This window comes from Apis cerana, linkage group LG15 (assembly GCF_029169275.1).
Source record: "Apis cerana isolate GH-2021 linkage group LG15, AcerK_1.0, whole genome shotgun sequence".
Lineage (NCBI taxonomy): Eukaryota > Metazoa > Arthropoda > Insecta > Hymenoptera > Apidae > Apis > Apis cerana.
The window spans coordinates 8,709,427-8,727,273 of record NC_083866.1 but is presented as its reverse complement, the minus strand read 5'-3'; the positions used below and the strand labels follow the sequence as shown (position 1 = coordinate 8,727,273).

Genomic DNA, 17,847 nt, shown 5'->3' with positions numbered 1-17,847 from the left:
TCATAACGCGTTTCAAAAAGAGAAAGAAAAAATCGTGAAAAAGTGTTCGTTGAATAAATGGTTGAACAAATTCTTTCAAATTAACAACAATGGTTAATAACAATTCTTCTTCCCCTTATGGGGAAATGGCAAATGTTCGCGCGTAAAAGATGGATGTAGCCAACCGGTGTTGCTTATCGTTTAACGACGGCGATGCGATGTGCGTTGGCGTACGGTTAACGACGTAACACGAAACCGCGCGCGATTACGAGGGGAAGAGGACGGTATGGACGCGCGACAACGTCGCATAGTTTTGGTCTGATTCCATTCCATTTCTGTAGACAGGACAACACCGCCAGGAATGGAGAGATCCCCGTGGGAGAACTTATTCTGCAATGTAAATATATTCGGATGTTTATACAGGCGCACGGTTAAACGCGCAGAAAGTGTTTAGCAATTTTAGCTTGCTTGTCAAGTAAAGCTGTGTCAATTTACTTTGATATCTCATATGCACCGGTATACGGCCGCTTGATGCGCCCGATACACGTGCATCGCATCTATACACACATACGTACACGCACGCATGCACACACGTTGCACCTTTGCGCGTCGAGATGAACGAGTACAAAATAATGGCGTGGTTTTTCGTTAACTTGGAATCGCCGATCGAGCATCCTGATTCGATCATTTCTCGCGCGATATTTTAATTAGAGGGGGATCGAATCCCTGGCCGGAAATTGGCCAACTTTCGTCCTCGTAATAATACGACGTGAAAAACCCCTCCTACCATTTCGCTCGTCCATCTTATCGTGGCTTTCGCTGGATGATTCTCGTTCCGAGAGTTTGAATTTCATTTTAAACGAGTTCTTCTTTAAAAAAGCGGAAGATTTCTCACGCGGATGAAATTATTTCAACGTATCGGATATCGAGACGCGTTAATATCGTTTAACCAGATGTTCTCGGGATATCGACATTTCTCCTCCCACGATTCGTTTCCCTGTCAAATAATTGATACGTTCGAAATTTGAATTTAATTAATTTATTATTAATCAATCGTTACGAAACTATTAAAGCGAGGAGGCATATCCATCGTGATATCCATCGTAAATAAGAAAAATTCGTAATCATTAGTTTTTACACGATCTAATTTTCGTTTTCGTTCGTTTTTGAATTGGTTAGACGAGATAACGTGTTGTTGGCATAAAACGTGTCAAACACGTATCGGGGAATCGATCGGTATGCACGGTCTCGGGTTTCAGGAACCGTGCATTTACGATGACCGCACGTGGCGCAACACGCAACTACGAAGCGGCAGAGATATACGTTTTCTTGGCAATTGGAACGGCTCGTACGGCGAGAAAGAGAAGAAGTCATAAACCTCGACTCCGTGTGTATGCGCGCGCGTATGTGTGTGGTACTAGCTTGGCTTCGAACGCTCGATAAATAATGCTGAGCGCACCGTAACGTAAATTTCGGTTCACACTAAGTTATCGACGGAGTGCATCGAGAGTTTTCGAAAAGTTAAAAGTCAGCCGCGAAATCATGAAATGTTGCATGCGAAACAACGCATCGGTCGGTTCTTCTTTTTTTTTTTCCTCTATCTATCCAATTCACCTATCGTTTACGAAACGACATTGTGTCATTGAAACACGAAATCCTTCGCATTTTTCACATTCAATCCGTGAAAATGAGAACGTGACGAAGATTCAAGAAAAATGCACTGGATTAAGAGCGAGAACGATTGTGTAATGGTTCAAGTTTCACGTTGAGCTTTAGACAAACGAAGTGTCGGAAGTTTTCGTTGTTTGGCTTTATCGCCAAGGGATTCGATCCTTTGAGAGCGTGCTCGAACTGTCGTACACGCGAGGATCGGTCGCGCAATTAGGTTCATAAGGTTGTGTGCGGAGAGTATCGGGAAACTGTGAAAACCATCCTCGTCATGTTTCGCGCATCGACCTTCCGTCCTCGGCCGGGTAAATTAACCTTGCAACATGCCGTAACTTTGAAACCGAATACTTTTTACGAGGAAATATTATTATTGCCAGTCACGAGCCGACGCGAGATAGTTTCGATATATCCTTACATATAGATGTAAATTTCGACGCAAATTTATTAAAATTCGTCGATTACCGTCTTTGAACAAATTTTCATTTGAAAACTCGCTTGTGAGAAAATAAGCGAACACAAGAAAGAATGTTCCTCCTTATTTAAAATTATTATTTCAAGAGATTGGAAATAATTCTAGAATTTTCAACGATACTTTTTGCTCTTTCCTCGAATGCTCTCCTCGCTCGAGCGACGTCAATGATAAATTAATTCGAGAAGAAAAACAAACGGTGGCGGAACGAAATGGAGGAAGATTCGAGAAGATTGAAGTTGGAAAGGAGCGGGATGGGGGAGGAAGAGAGAGAGAGAATTAAAATCAACCCCCTTTAACTCGGATTAATTCGCGGTGCAGTGCCGGGTCATTCATCGAAAGCTTTTCGTGATTTCTCCCGATTACTTGGACATTATTACTCGGTAATAGTCGGTTGTGCGAGCTGTTATTACGCGAAAACTGGCTATTTGCAAATGGCCAACCGTTGGCTGGTAAGTGAACAGCGTGAAAAGGGGGAAAGAAAATGTACGAAAGCGGAAGCGCGATCGTTCGTCCGGTAAGGAAAAAGGCGAAAAAGAAAGAAAAAAAGAAACCATTTCACAGTCTCGACACTCATAATAGGGGGAGTCATTTACCGTGCCACAGTGAATGGAACGAGAGAGAGAGAGAGAGAGATGGGGATAAAAGTTGGATCTATTGATTGGTAACTTTTTTCCACGTTTCGCATAAAAGGTTTCGTTAAACTGTTAACCCCGTCTCGGTGATCCGTTTATTTAAAGAAAAATCCTCAATAGATGGAGTATTACAAACGAGTGTATACAAACGCTCTCGGTAGCGCAGAGGAACGAGCGAAATTGGCCGTGAACACGCACGTTACCGACTCGCTCCTGACCGCCCTTATCGCGCAGCCAACAACGCGATAAAGACACGTGCATCGTTTCGATTTTGTCTTTTACTTCGTTCCTGTCCCGATAAGCTTTAATAAACGATACGTTCCCACCGATGGTCCTTTATCGACCGTCCGATAATTATTTTCTCTTCGTTCCACGCGAGCGAATTCACCACGCGTAATATAAACACGCTTCAGATTTTTTTCTTCCTTTTTCCCCCCCTTTTTTTTTTTTAATATCGAGCTCTTGAGTGAAATAAAAATTCTTCGCCGAGCGAAACAATCGAGTTATGAGTTACGTGTAATTACTTGCAGGGAGAAGGGGAGGGGGGAGCGGAACTTCGATATATCGAACTTTGGACGATTTCGTGTGATTTTGCGCCTGCTTGTATCGTTATTTCTGAAAATTTTATCGTTGAAAATTTTATGGAATCGTAAAAAATTTCTGGAAACTCTTGCCCGTCTATCAAATAGACGATATAACGGGCGAATAGTTATGGTTTTCACTTTATAGTTTTATGACGTTCGTAGTGTAGCGTGTAGCGTGTAATATTTGCGCCCTCGGTTACGCCCAATAAGGTTTTTCAGCACGGAATAATTCCAAGTTAAAAAAGATACTTGGAACGTAAAAAAAGGAGAAGAAGAAAAAATGTAAAACGAAACGAGCCGTTTCGTTTAACAGTGAGATTTCGAGGCCCACAGAGGTTTTTACAGGGAAAGAATAAAAGAGGGGAGGAGATTTTTCGATCCGTGCCTCGGCTCGACAAATCGCTAGCGAACATCAGTTCGATCGAAATCAAGTTTTGCTCAAAAACCACTTTGCGGTTTGTAGATTGTAATCGAGAAGAGAATTGGTGGTTGCAACAACATGGTTAGTATGGAATAGTCACGTGTATTGTACGTTTATCACTCACGAATATAACTCAAATATGTATACACTATATATATATATATATATTTAGCTAAGCTGCAAGCAATTGTTCCTGCCAAATACATGGACTATCCACGAATATAAACGGAGGAAGGATACGTACATAGTTAAAATATAAAGTATTCAAGCTTTTTTTGACACTTACTCAAATACACACACACACATGTTCACACGTGACACGCGTGGATCATCGTTTCGTCCCGTAAAAATCTCTCGTTCCATCACACACGAGATGGAAAATCGTGTGTACCATCTCCTCGACTTGAGGGGTTGCCATTACTCCGGAATGGTTTCATGGCCACACTTCATACGCGTTTGGAAGTGACACCGATGACGTAATGCAAGGAAATTTCACACCTTCGCAACGTGACCAAGCAAATTTTCTCCCAAATTCGTCTACACGTATCCTACAGGCGACACATGTCGTACGTTCGTATCTCTTTCTTCGAAACGCGACCACGACACGTCTTTGCCTCGAAGAAGTAGAAGAAAATATCGCTTCTCGTTTGCCCCACGAATCCTTCGTCCCCCTCGCGTATTCATTCCTCGTTATAACGGAACGAATAAACAGACGGATGGAATAAAAACGTCTCTCGATTTAATTTCTTCCACTTCTTTCTTTTTTTCTTTACAATTTTCCCGAGAAGAGAGACGAAGAAGAGGAAGATCGCGAGGAGAGTTATTGATCGCGATGAGTGTGGAGAAAAGTTGGGGGCGAGCAAGTTCTTGTGGTTTGCGCGATTAAATTTTATTCCCCGGCAAGTTTCCGTGTTGCGGGTCGCGCGACATCTCGTGTATTATTTTCCACTTTGGAAAAGTGGCGGGGCGGCTCTTTTTTTCTTTCTCCCCTCCCCTTCTTTTTCCCTCGATCATCGTCCAAAGAGTCTAATAAAGCGGATCTAACAGCGCAAGAATTTCTACGTTGATAGAAAATTCATGGATCCGAGAGAAGATTTATGCTCCCGCGTTCCTTCCTTCCAGAATGTCCCTCCTCCTCCTCCTCCTCCTTCTCGAAGGGGGCGCGCTCACTCGTTCGGAAGCTGTCGATATAGAGTATCGATATCGCTCTATCGGGGACGACAATCGCGTCAATTAATAATTTTACGTTGAAATAACATTCGATCGATTGGCGAGGATCGGAAATAAGCTCGTCGAAAAATAAGAATTGGTGAGAGAAGAAAAATCACGTTTATGATTCAAAGTTTTCGAAAACGGATAAAATTCCCTTGTTGCATAAATATGTATATTCGAATCGTTCCACGATCGTCAAATCGATGGTTTAACGATCGATGGCAAATTCATTGTATATTCTCTGGAACGATGAGTAGGAAAGGAAAATAATAAGAAGAGAGATATCGATAGAGCGAATTAATATCTTTTCGTGTCATAGGAAGCAGATTTCCACGGAGCAAATCTATCTTCCCCCCTCGAGATTCGAGGTGGATCCCTCGCTGTCGTAAATCATTGGCGTGTATCGATAGAGCGGCCTTGAATACTTGCGAATGCTTGGGGATAATATCGGGCAGAAGAAATAACGGAGATTTTGTTGGGCGAAAATCGCGCTCCAAACTCGGAAGGATCGATCGTTTCCACCGCGAAACTTTGTCTTTAATGGATAAGCTCCATTGTGCGAATGACGGGCAGGATCTGGCAAGAAGTTGGGAGGCCATTTTTCAAAAAATAATCGTCGAATCGATTGGAACTTGTCTTGTACCGAGTACGAGTTTTCCATTCGAAGAAACGAGGCGATTAAAGAAATAATCTTTATCGAAATTGGTAGTAGTGGAAAGGGAGGATATTAGATGAAGAGGAGAGGGAAATTATCGAGGACGAAATCACCGTGGTTCCAACCGTGGTGATAATAAATCAACCGTTTTTGCGGGACAATGTATTTGGCGTCGGGCTTAAACCACGGATCCCGCTAACACCGCTCGCTTGGCGTTTCGCCAATTTCCTTCAATTTCTATATATCATCGATGATGAAAATATACGCGGCGTTATTGCCCCTCCACTTCGTTCCACCTATGAACGAAGCTACTTCTTTTCCTTTTTTATTATTATTATTATTTTTCCCCAGAAAATACGAAAACAATTCCCTCTTTAGCTTCCTCATGCTGACCAAGTTTACACCATTTTTTAGGGAGAGGAAAAAAAAATACACTCGTTGTATAAATAGAACAGAAACATTTGGAGCTCGATGAAAGCGTCGCGAAAAAACCAAGCTCTTTCATATCGACGCGCGAATTTTCCGCCGCTTTCTATTTTCCACGGGAACCGTGTTCCCGGCCAGATGAGAATCTACCAGCGTGTACGTTGCTACGTGGCTAGCTAAACAACGTGTTTACAAGCACCGCTGACATCGGTCACCTCTTCGCGGCGTGTTACTCCTGATTGAGAAGCGTTGCCCAGCTCCCAATGTTACAACGCTCCTACTCCCCCCCTTCGCCGATTGACCACGCCGATAATTGCTTTTTGCATCGGTCGATCGATCGCCACGCGTTCACCTAATCGCTCGATGATCACTTCGAGTCAAGAATTCTTCTTCCTGATTGCCATAAAATTCGCGATAAACCGAGAGCTCGCTTCTGCTAAGTTATTTCAGTTGCGTCGATTGAAGGGAGATTTATTTATTTTTTCGTTTAGTCGAGAAAAAGAAAAGTCTGGCGTAACGATCGACATTTATGCCCGCCACGTTCTATCGGTCGTTTTATTTACGGTAATTGCGATTGCGGATCATCGAAGGAAGGAGAAAAATATTTAACTGTCGCAAATATACATATATGTATATATACATTCAGTGAAAAGAGATATTCGTGAACAAGAATCGCAAGAGTCGTTTTCTTCTCTGTTCTAGAATTTAGTTCGTTTATTCCGTGGTATATATTCGCGGACAATGCATTATGATCCACCTGCGCGGTACGCGGTGCGCACGGTTCAGCGTGTTGAAATAAAGCGGATTCGTTGTCCGTGCAACTCTTTGCCTGCGCGCCTCTCCAATAATCATAATGGAGCCGTGGCGGTAGGCCGCATACCGACGATACGCGCGTCCTAACCCTTTCACCCTTTACCACTGCCACGGATGCGCCCTTCCTTTACGCCGTGGCTGGCTTTGCCCCATTCTTCCCTTCCACGGATCCCGCGCTCGTAAATTTATTCGAGTATCGGTGGAAATATTGTAGATAGACCTTTAGGAACAAGCGGAGGAGGAGATGTCGATCGAGAACGATAAATAACGAGCATGGGGGTGGGTTAAAATGTTTTCTAGAGCTGGCGTTTTCCCACGGCGAAAAAAGGGTTGACCTCCTTTTTTCCACCGATTTATATATATTTCTTTTTTTTTTAACCACTCCGTTCGAACCACTATCATATCTCGTAATTCTTCGGACAATGGCGTTGTCTCGTAGCTTTATCTCGTCGTGTAATCTGTTATCCTTTTTAAGTTTAACTCGTCTTGTGACAGGAGGAGGTAAAAATATTATCGAAAGATATATACTAGACGAATTTTAAAGAGGTACTACTTTGATATTTTTTGTAATTAATTATGAGACGAAACGAAGGGAGCAAGATAAGGTTTGTTTGTAAAAGGTGCGCAACAACCGAATGGAAAACTCTGGTTTCCAATCGAGCCAGGTAAATAAGTTTTCCGTAGCGCGTAGCTATATATCGGCCTGGTATCGAAGCTGGTGGCCTGGACCAGATACGGCGTAGATATGGCGCGAACGTTTATTAACATCGAAGTGCTTTCAACGAATATGAGCATCGAGTAATCCATAGGGATAAGGTAGGCCGAAAAGCAATCCGTTTCGTATTTTCGACAGAAAGAGGAACTATGCCAGCGTTAAAAGCTTTATCGTTCATCGTTCATATCTCGTTATATCTTTCTCTCTTTCTTTCTTTCCTCGTCACGCGCCCATTTCCATTCTCCCTCTCTCTCGATCCGACTTACGACAGCCTAATATTACTCTCTCTCGATTCGACTCGACTCGATTCGACTCGGCTCGCATCGCGTTAGATTCCGGCTATTTTTATTAATCCGTTTGCAGGGGAAAAGCGTGGCTAACCACTAGTTAACTGAAGCAATAAATCCGAATAAACTGAAATCTATTTAATTGCGGAGCAGAATCGGGAATATATACCCGACCCAAATCTAACACAAACGTAATTTAGATTAATCCTATATCTATATTCTGTTCCGAATAATTAGATCTCATATCCCTATTTTTAATTTTAATCCTTGGTTGGAAATGATAAAGTAAATAGCGTATGGAAGAGAATTTTAATTTAAATAAATAATTTTTAATTAAAATGCATTATAACCTTCCGTCAAACGTACCTCCATCTCGTTTAAACGCCTCTCTTTCCCTCCCCTCCCTTTTCATACGATTCGCGAAAATCGTTATCGCTTTATATCTTTATAAATTTCGTATCGGGCCAATTTCCACTCACTTCCATACCGAGATCCGCAGAGAAATAAAAATTCGCCGCGACACCAAGCCACGGGGGGAACCAAGTTTTCAATATTCTGAGGGGAGCTCGGTATACACAGGGATATCCAGTATCTGTTCGACGCGCGTGTGTGTATACACGGCCCCCCTCCTTCCCCCCGATCCCCGTAACGAAATCGATTCGGTCACGATTCCGCCACCGGGACTGGCCATTTCCAACTTTGTTACGTATTATATTTTATTGCGCGTCGATCGATCAACCATCGGGGAAGGTTTATTTTCGGCCAAGTCGGCAAACAGAAAGTGCTTTTAAAGCGGTTTATTCCGTTCCCCCCACTCCCCTTATGCTCGTCCCAACGCTTTCTAGAAATCAATCGTTCCGCTAATATGGAAACGAACGCCCGTCTCCTTCAAGATTTATCGTTTGGAATAGAGAAGAAACTGGCCTACATATATAAACGATAGGTTATTAATTCTTAGACGAGAGAGGGAGGAAAGAAAGGAGAGGGAAAATTGATGGATAGCATCGCGTGTCCTTGATCCTTGTTTGCAAAACGATTGCAAACGGAGTGTAATTGCCAACTTGACAAATACTCGCACGCGTAGCGTGGATTTTAACTAATTCCGCTTCGTTATCTTTTAGTAAATTGCTGTAAGACGTTCGTTAATTTTAATCCCGCCCGTGAAGAGGTATAATTGAAATTTACCAGAGAAAGAGGGGAGGGGATCATCCTTTGTTTAACGACGAACGACGAGTTTGCAGTGCAAATGTGTCCGGGATCTGGATATATAACAACGCTTGTTGCGTCGCGGATACGGACTTCGTGCCAGAATCTCCTCCTCCTCGTCCCCCTTCGTTTCAACGTTCGCCCTCGGCCAAATTACGTTCGCGCCATTGAATCCGCGTGTAAACAAACGAATAAGTCCGCAGCTCGACCGCTGCCTGCTAATCTTTATGTCGAAATTTCGACCACAGCCGGTTTGTTCGTTTCTCGGCCAAAGTAAGTCAATTCTTACTTGCGAATTTCGACATCGTGGATCGTGGATCGAACGATGGAACGAACGGTTATGGAAGGAAAGAAGGAGAAAGATATTTCGCGAGGAGACGGATATAGAGTTCTATAATTTCTGAAAAGCTTTCGCTCGAGATTATCGGTGAGTGCTCAACGATACGCGATGCAGATAGTTTTTATACGCGATCGAAGTACAATGTCGATGACGTGTTCCAGTTTGAGAGTAAATAATGTTTTTCCTCCCGACGCGTCACGTTTGAACGGCATCGAGGAATTCGTTATTGCTTTGTTCCCGATATACCGATATTTTATCGCTACTTTTGTAAATTGAAATCTTGCGCCGGCATTCGTTGGTGCGACGAGTGGCGGCGTGTGTTAATCGATATTTCTACTCGATGAATTTCTATCTACTCGATACGCGCGTAACTTTTTCTTTCCCTTTTTTTCCTTTGACACTGTTATTTCGGATCGATTTAGCGCGATACGAATCAATCGACGCAGAGACACGTTTCCCACAGAATATGCTCGGGACGGAGAAGGCCAAGGCGTTTCCTCTCGCGGCTCGTGTTCCCTTTTGTGTTCCACGGCGGAGCGGCTGTCTGCCGTCTAAAAACTTGGCGGACAGAAATTCAGCGAAATACGCAGGGTTTCCCTTTTAGAACCGCGTTCCCGTACGTACGCGATTCTTACTGCTTGGTGAAGCGCAGGATAGGCGTCCGTTTCTTTCGTTCCATTCTGCGGTACCGGTTTGACTGGGTTACGAGATCCGAGATCCATTCCCTCCACCTAATTGACCCTGGATTTCATTTACGATCGCACGGATGCCTTCCATACTATTTCGCTTATGGAAAACAACCTTTTACACCGATTCTGTCGAAGGCGTAACGGACTCAACGTTCAATCGCGATAATATAAAAGGATCTTTTATATTACTCCCTCTTCGACTCTCCTCGAGTGCTCTGCCTGTTATTAAAAGTTTAATCCTCGCTCGATTTGCGCGCGACACGGAATGGAAAACGAGACGAAGAAAAGTCTGTCTTTTTGAAACAAAAATTCACTCGTCACTATAACGCGTTTTAATTATCCCCGGGAAGGGGGAGACCGTAATTATTTGATAAATTATAAGTGTAACGGCTCTGGTGTCGTCGAATCCTAGCTTGTTGTAATATTGTAGAATTTACGGTATAAAATGAAGCACGGGGATCGCGTAATTAACATCGGCCAGTTACCACGGTTAATGTCACTTCTAACGAGATGTAATTTACGGTATAATGGGGAGGGGAGGGCACGCTCCGCTGGTGAATATCAGATTGGCGCGCGTACACGAAATTTCTCTCGCTCCTCGAACGAAACAAGCCGGCGTTCCTCCTGCAGGCGAAACAATCGGCCCGTTTCAAACGAGCCTTCCATCTGGGTTAATTAATTCTCGCGTCACGCGTTTACGATAGGGTAACCGTCGTAAACGAAACGGCTCTCTCTTTTCGTCCTCCTCCGCGGCACGAGCCCAACCTTCCAATAGTTGTTCCGTCCTCGTTCCAATTTATAAAACACACCGCGAAATTTTTAACCAGAAACGACTCGAGTCGATCCGGCGAGGATCGAGGAAGGATCGTTATTAAGGATTGATAAGATGAAGAATATACGAGAAAGAATATATATTTAATAGAGGGAATGGGAATAAATGTTGAATATTAACTGGGGAAAATTCATCCTCGAATGTATAAAAAATAATTGTTTCAACGATTATAGATTAAAATTTTATATGAGAAGTATTCTGTAAATATTTTAACGAGCATTTAAAATATCGTATTTTAATTTAAATCGTTATGAATTATTGACCAAGCTTTTTTTCTTCTTTTTGTAAATTAAAATTGAGTAATTCGTTTTATTAGAAACTCACACAACGTGGTGATTCGTCGATGATTTTTTATACGTCCTACATCGTTCCACGCAATGAGTTGAAGAATGTAGGAAAAGTAGAAACTTTCTACTTCTTTTTCACTGCCATATTTGACTCGCAAAACTTTGCAAAATTATATTAAAATTAATTTTAATGTTTACGTCCGCTACTTGGCTGATTCTTTAACTTGATATTTATGGATAATAATATTGCTAACTTTAGTTGGCAATTTTTTTATTCTTTTCAATCTTTGAGCTTCATTCATTAATTTTTTCATTTAATAATTTTCAATTTTTATCGTTATTTTATTAAATTATCACTATTCAGGTTCACATCTGGCCTCAAACTCCAGTTCATCGTACAATTTACCAAATTCGAAACGCTTTTTAAGTTAATTGCCCGCTAAAAAACATTCAAATCACAAATATCTGTATGTTATATATTTTCTTTTTTATTCCACACTAATCAAATCCATTGTTAATCTTTTTTTTAATATTCCTTTTCTCAAATAAAAGATTAAACCTCCGTTTGGCTCCTATTATTCGACCCACCGTGCGGCAAATTCAAAAAGGGGAACAAAATCGAAACAGCGTCCATCGACACCTTCCTCTCCTGTTTCACGCATAAATATCGCACATTTTTGTATAAACTCAACACCGGATGAAATACGTTTCTCAATGAAAAGGATTTTTGGTGAAATCATGGATAGGAAAGGAAGCTCTCTGTCGCTGGCTGCGATTTAGAACAGGTACGAGAGGACGATAAGCGACGTAAGCGGGATGGAAGGGTAGAGGCGCGTTTAATTTAACCGTGAATAACCGTAAGCACGCTCGACTGTGCACAACTAAGCAAACGAACGGCCAATTATATCGCGCCGTAAGTCTGAGTTAAACCGAAATCTGTTGTGTCATGGATCCATGTTGGCCGATAATAATTCTTCCTAATGAAAGACACGTTCAAATAAAAAAATTGGTTAATGATCGTTTACGCAGCATCTTTTTTTTTTCGCGTCTATTTCGAACGTCGGATTTCGGTTCTGGTTGCTCTGTTCGCAGATATATGCATGTCCTAGTTAAAAATGCACAGAGTGATAAAAATATTGAAGATAAATCAGTTTTTTTTCTTTCTAGATAGACGAGGTTATATTATAGACAACGAAGAACAGTCGATTATATACATCGAACTATATGGCACTGCTCGGGTTGGGCAGATTCGAAGCAAGTTGATAGGATCGACTTAATCAATGGGCAAAGATTGACTCAGATTGACAGAGATTTACAGAGATTTGCTAAGGTCACTGGGTTTCATTCCCACGTAGAAATTGAAATTGTACGTTTGTCGAGTTTTATTAAATAAACGTGTAAATATTACTCTCCTTCCGAAATTGTCATCCGGGAATTATTTGGCTGTAGATTGGTATTGACATATCGTAGTTACGTTTGCACGTGTTTTCGATACGCTGCGCATCAAATTAATGAAGAGTAACCGATCATTTGGATGATATGTAGAATTTTGAAAAAAGAGAAAAAAAGTAATTGATTGGATTCGAAGATCGAGTTTAATTCCGGTAAATAAATTTAAAGAAAAAACGGGTAATAACAGTGATGTAATACAAGAGATATAGTATAATGGTCGATTTATAGATTTCTAATTTCTAATTGTTATAATGAATTTTTGAAACGCAGATGACGAGATTGGTTGGTTTAATTCCAAAGTCATCTCCGAAAGAAGCTAAAATGAAAAGCGCGACAACGCGGAGATACTCGAATCTCTGACGTGATGAATGCCAAGAAAGGAACGGAATGTAATTAAATCGTATTATTATTAAGAGAAAATTAAAAGAGAAGATTTTTATAGCCAAGTACTTTTTACATTGTCGATACCTTAAGATTACGAAGAATATTAATTATTCGAAAAGAGATTTTCGATTAAAAGTTAATTAAAGATTTCAATTAATCGAAAGTTGAAAAGAAAAAAAAAAAAATAAAAAGAAGAAATGAAAATTCTTCCGTACAAAATTCTTGTAGTCGATTATGTTCCTCCGAAAGTAACTACTATCACTGTTTTACAAATAGCACTTATATATCACATAGGTGGATCACATTTTCCTTTTTCCAGGATTCCACACACGTTCGTCGTCACTTATTGCCGTTGTACATCGCGAAAACTATTCTTATGAAACTGCTGCTTCTACAGCTACAGTTATATCGCGTGTATTCCATTTCGGCTGGAATCCCTTATGATAAATTTTTCTCCTTTACCGGTAAGTTGTATATTCACCGATTTATCCGGGTGATATATAATTGCCTGCATCAAAGGTGTCGCAAATTCTCTCAGAACCCGTTCCTTTCGTCTCTTTATTTATTTATTTATTTAAATGAATAGAGCGAGAGAACGCGTTCGCTCCTCAATTTCGCTGGATTTACGAAAATATTTTCTCTGAAAAACGGCAATTAAGCGAGAGAACGAAGACAAAGGATAACGGAATAGGCTGAGAACAATCGAGACTCCTCGAACGGTTTGCACCGGTCGAGCGGCACGCGTCGCCTCGAGCACAAATTGTGACCCGTCTTCTTCGACGTAAACCGGTGCGTCGTATGTATGTAGGTCGTTTCGCGTGTGCAAATACGTTTCGCGTGGAAGAATTTTCCAGAATGCGCAGGCTACAATGCGACCGAGTCGCGCACGCGCACTGGTAACGCATAGGCGGCCAACCATCGGAGGAATGCGTTTCTTGGCTCGGAACTTCATTTTACCGGGACGCCACAGATATCTATTCAGCGAGAGAAAAGTTTTTCAATGGATAAAAAGACGCGAAAGTAGCGAATAGAGAAAAGAAGATTATCGGTATTGTTCCTTGGTACGTATATAATTCTATTGTAACATGAATTATCGTTTCTCCTTCTTTTTTCTTTTTTTTTCGATATCGATACTCTGTTCGTACGGTGTCCCTATTCCTACCTTCCGTTCTTTTGGCATTCGCTGTGTCGCTGCTCGTAATAATACGTGACCAGCGCGACGCGGACGCAACGTGGGACGCATGGATCGCGCGTATCGAACGCATGTACGGAATTACTGTTATATAAGTGGATCCGGTCGTAAACATTTGTGCAGGCGATGCAATTTATCGGGACGGTGCAAGGTAGTAAAATCGTTAATCGGCTCCTGACCGTATGAATTTTCAAATAACAATGCCCCCCTCCGGTAATATCCGCCCGTTTATGTGTGAATTCTCACAATTGTAACGCTCGCGCGTTATCTATCCCACGATCGGACGGTGAATAGATATAATTGTATTTATACATTATTTGTAACATTTGAAGGCGATAATTCGCTTGGAAAATTTATCTCTTCTAATCGAGCTAACGTCGAATCGGCTATAATTTCGTTCGTTCGTGATAATTCGTGATATCCGTTGTCGGCTATCTAATCCCTCGATATTTAACCAGAAACCATCGAAAAAAAAAAAAACTAAATTAAACGCGCGATACGCAGATTGGGAATGTGGAAAATTCGAGAAATTGGTCGAAACTCATTCGGAAATCGAATCACGTATGAAAAAAAAAAAAGACGAGGATCGTGCGTGTTCTCGTTTTTTTTTTGCGGAAAAATTGTCTTGGTCGAGCAAAATTCGTGACCCCGTATTTTATAATACGGAGGGGAAGAGGAGAGATAGTGGCGTTAAATAGTGACGCCTGTTCTCAAATAGTGCGCGATTAAAACACAACGCGTTGCGGGAATTTCGCTTATTCGTTATTCGATGGATCGCCTCCGGCGAGGGATTAACGACGAATATTATAGTAATCGTATTTAATAAATTAAAATAAAGAGGGGCGTGTTCGATCAGAAAGCTCGTTAGAGATTACGGGGAGGGAAAAATCCTTTCCAAGGCGGTGAATTCGTCCCAGGTTAACGGTTCTTTTATTCGATCCCTTATCGATTCCATTAAGACGATCCTCCGAGTTAATTCCCGAGGGAGGAATTTATCGTATCTTCTCCGAGCACATTTATACTTTGCGAATTGTTGACTAATTTGGTATTAAGTTAAGTAACGAAGAAGATAGAGGGATCGTAAGAAATCAATTATGGAGAGTACGTAATGCAGGTACGTAATGTATGCCAAATAAATATATATATGTATATATTATTTAACGTAGAGGATAGTTTTATTTGCTGGTAGAAATTTTAATCGACGTATCATTTCTATTGATATTATATTTCGATACGTTTCAATAATCAAGGTGAATAACTTACGGTTCGATTTATAGTGGGTACGAATCGATAATTACATTGACCAAATTCAAATGGACTTAGTTCGCAAGCGTTAATTACTTTGTTGTTCAAAGTACCGCGTGGTAGCTGCCAAACCGAAACCTGCAATGCTTTAGGATACGAAACAAATATCGAATTAACGAGCATTAGTTGAAATTACGGTTCGCAGTTCGTATTATAATTCCCCGCTTAATTTTATATAAATATCGTTGAAACATTTTTTCAGAACGACGTTTCTTCTTTGAGTTTGATTTTCACCACGGAGTAAACTCGAGGAAAAAAGATACAAAGTTTAAACGGTCCGGCTGAAACGTTTAGCATTGTTAAACTCGACCGTCTTCGATTCCACGATGATCAGTGTATCTTGCAGAAAAGGTTACGAAGCTAGTGACTTCTAATCAATTGATGCATCGGCCTGAGGGCGAAACTAAAAGTAATTTACTAGTTGGAGAGAAGTTGGAGCGTCTGTAAGTAGTCGAGAGCCTGTTTCTTCTCTCTCCTCTCTCTCTCTCACACTCACACTCATACATACACACACTTCTCTCTCTTTCTCTCGCCGCTTCGCGAGCAACAATTAAAGTTTCAGGCCCCTTATTTCGATTTCGCTCGTTCGAAGAAGTTGCAAATACTTGGTAAACTCGTTCCTTAGTTTATCCTCCCTGCAACACGTATAAAATGCCGTGGGCTCGAAACTAATTCGATCGCCAAACTCTCCGAACCGATAATCAAATTAAACATTGGGAGGGAAATTTTATCGTTTCAAACGAGCTTTTCGTAAAATCGAATACTTTCTCGAAACTGAAAAATTTACTCTGCATCCCCGCATGCGTTTAAGAATTCGCTTCCGAACGAATCTTTCGACCAATTCGAAATAAATGTTGACGTCTGGAAAACCTCGATTTCCTTGTTTCTTTTTTTTTTTTTTCGAGAAGAGAGCCCCGGCAAGAAAACGACATCTCCGCGATGACTAATTCGGATAAAGAAAAACGAGGGGCGAAGAGAAAATGACTTATCGACGGAGTCGGTTCCCGTAATTAATCTTCGGAAAGCGCGGTGATCGATCGAGGCCGACCCATCAATTCTCGTCCGTTTCCCATCCCCGGCGATCCAGACGTTAATGAAAACGACACGATCGGTATGTACTTTTATCATTAGGCGGAGCAATAATAATCGAATTATCGCGTGCGCGTCGATTGATAAACGAAACGGGAGCATGCCGGGGCACGTTGTATTTGCAAATGCATTTAGATCTAGTGAATAATAGGTGGAATACAATGTGCTTCGCGGCTGGATGGATCAGCTAGGTTATTACGACGTTTGTTTATGCATTATCGGCGCCGAAACATCGGTTACTATTCACCATCTAAACGTTCTCCGATATTTTCTTTCTTTTTCTTTCCTTTTGATACTTTTCGCGCGAAAAAATATATATATATAAAACACGACTACAAATTTGCGGCAGTCAAAGATTCAGTAGTCGATTGCAGAGTGTTTAAATCTCAATCACTGTTTTTTCTCCCCCTGAAACGGCGAGATATATTCGTGTGGGAATATTGAAAAAAACGCGAGCACCGCGCCGCGCTGGGAATACGCGTGCATCGTGTTCGCGTCATGCGAATCTGATAACGTTATGTATATATATATATTCGACGTTTTATTTATGAGAAAAAATTTTTGCCGCTTCCGAATTTTTCTCCGCTTTCGTGAAACACGATCTTCCCTTCCGCAATGTAATGTAAACAATTCTGTTAATAACCCTACGCAATTTTACGAGGAATAATTATCCCTCTTCGTCGAAATTCGCATCGTCACGAGATACCTCCGAGTATTTCCAAGTATTTTATTTTAATGGCAAACGAAGGAGAAGAAATAAAAAGAATAGAAGGGAAGGAAACTGGAGGAAGGGGGATGGCTTTGCGCATAGATGCTCGCAAAGGATTTGTCCAGTGGATAATGCGATAATGTTTCGAGGAAGGAGGATCGATCCCGTTACAAATAAAGGGATTGGTTGTTGGAGTCCTGGATAAAGAAGTGACACGTAGGATATTATTTTCGGCAAACGGCAGCAGATCTTTTCACTGGCTGATTTATGCCGAGCCTCGTCCGTCTTCCACTCGGCCTCCTCGAATTGGATCGATCGAAATTATAAATCGGGCTCGCTTCGATCCGCGTCGATCGAAATGAATTCAAAAATTAATATAATTGAAACTCGAATCGAAGGAAAATTTATAATAATCTTTTCGAAAAAATTATACCTCATCGGATGTTTTCGTCGAGGTTGAAAGTCGAAAGAAAGCAGCTGGGTAAAATTTGATCGAAG

General features: G+C 41.3%; 1 protein-coding gene across 7 annotated transcripts in view; it reads left to right on the top strand.

Annotated features, from left to right (window-relative positions):
- Window positions 1-17,847, top strand: part of LOC107997420 (suppressor of lurcher protein 1) — a 317,598-nt gene that overhangs the window by 4,381 nt on the left and 295,370 nt on the right. The window contains exon 1 of one of the 7 annotated variants that reach the window (XM_017056006.3): window positions 13,669-14,115. The exons of the other annotated variants lie outside the window; for them this stretch is intronic. The gene's annotated coding sequence lies outside the window, so the exon portion shown is untranslated. Of the gene's footprint in view, window positions 1-13,668; window positions 14,116-17,847 lie in introns of those variants that run through there. 7 annotated transcript variants of the gene reach the window in all.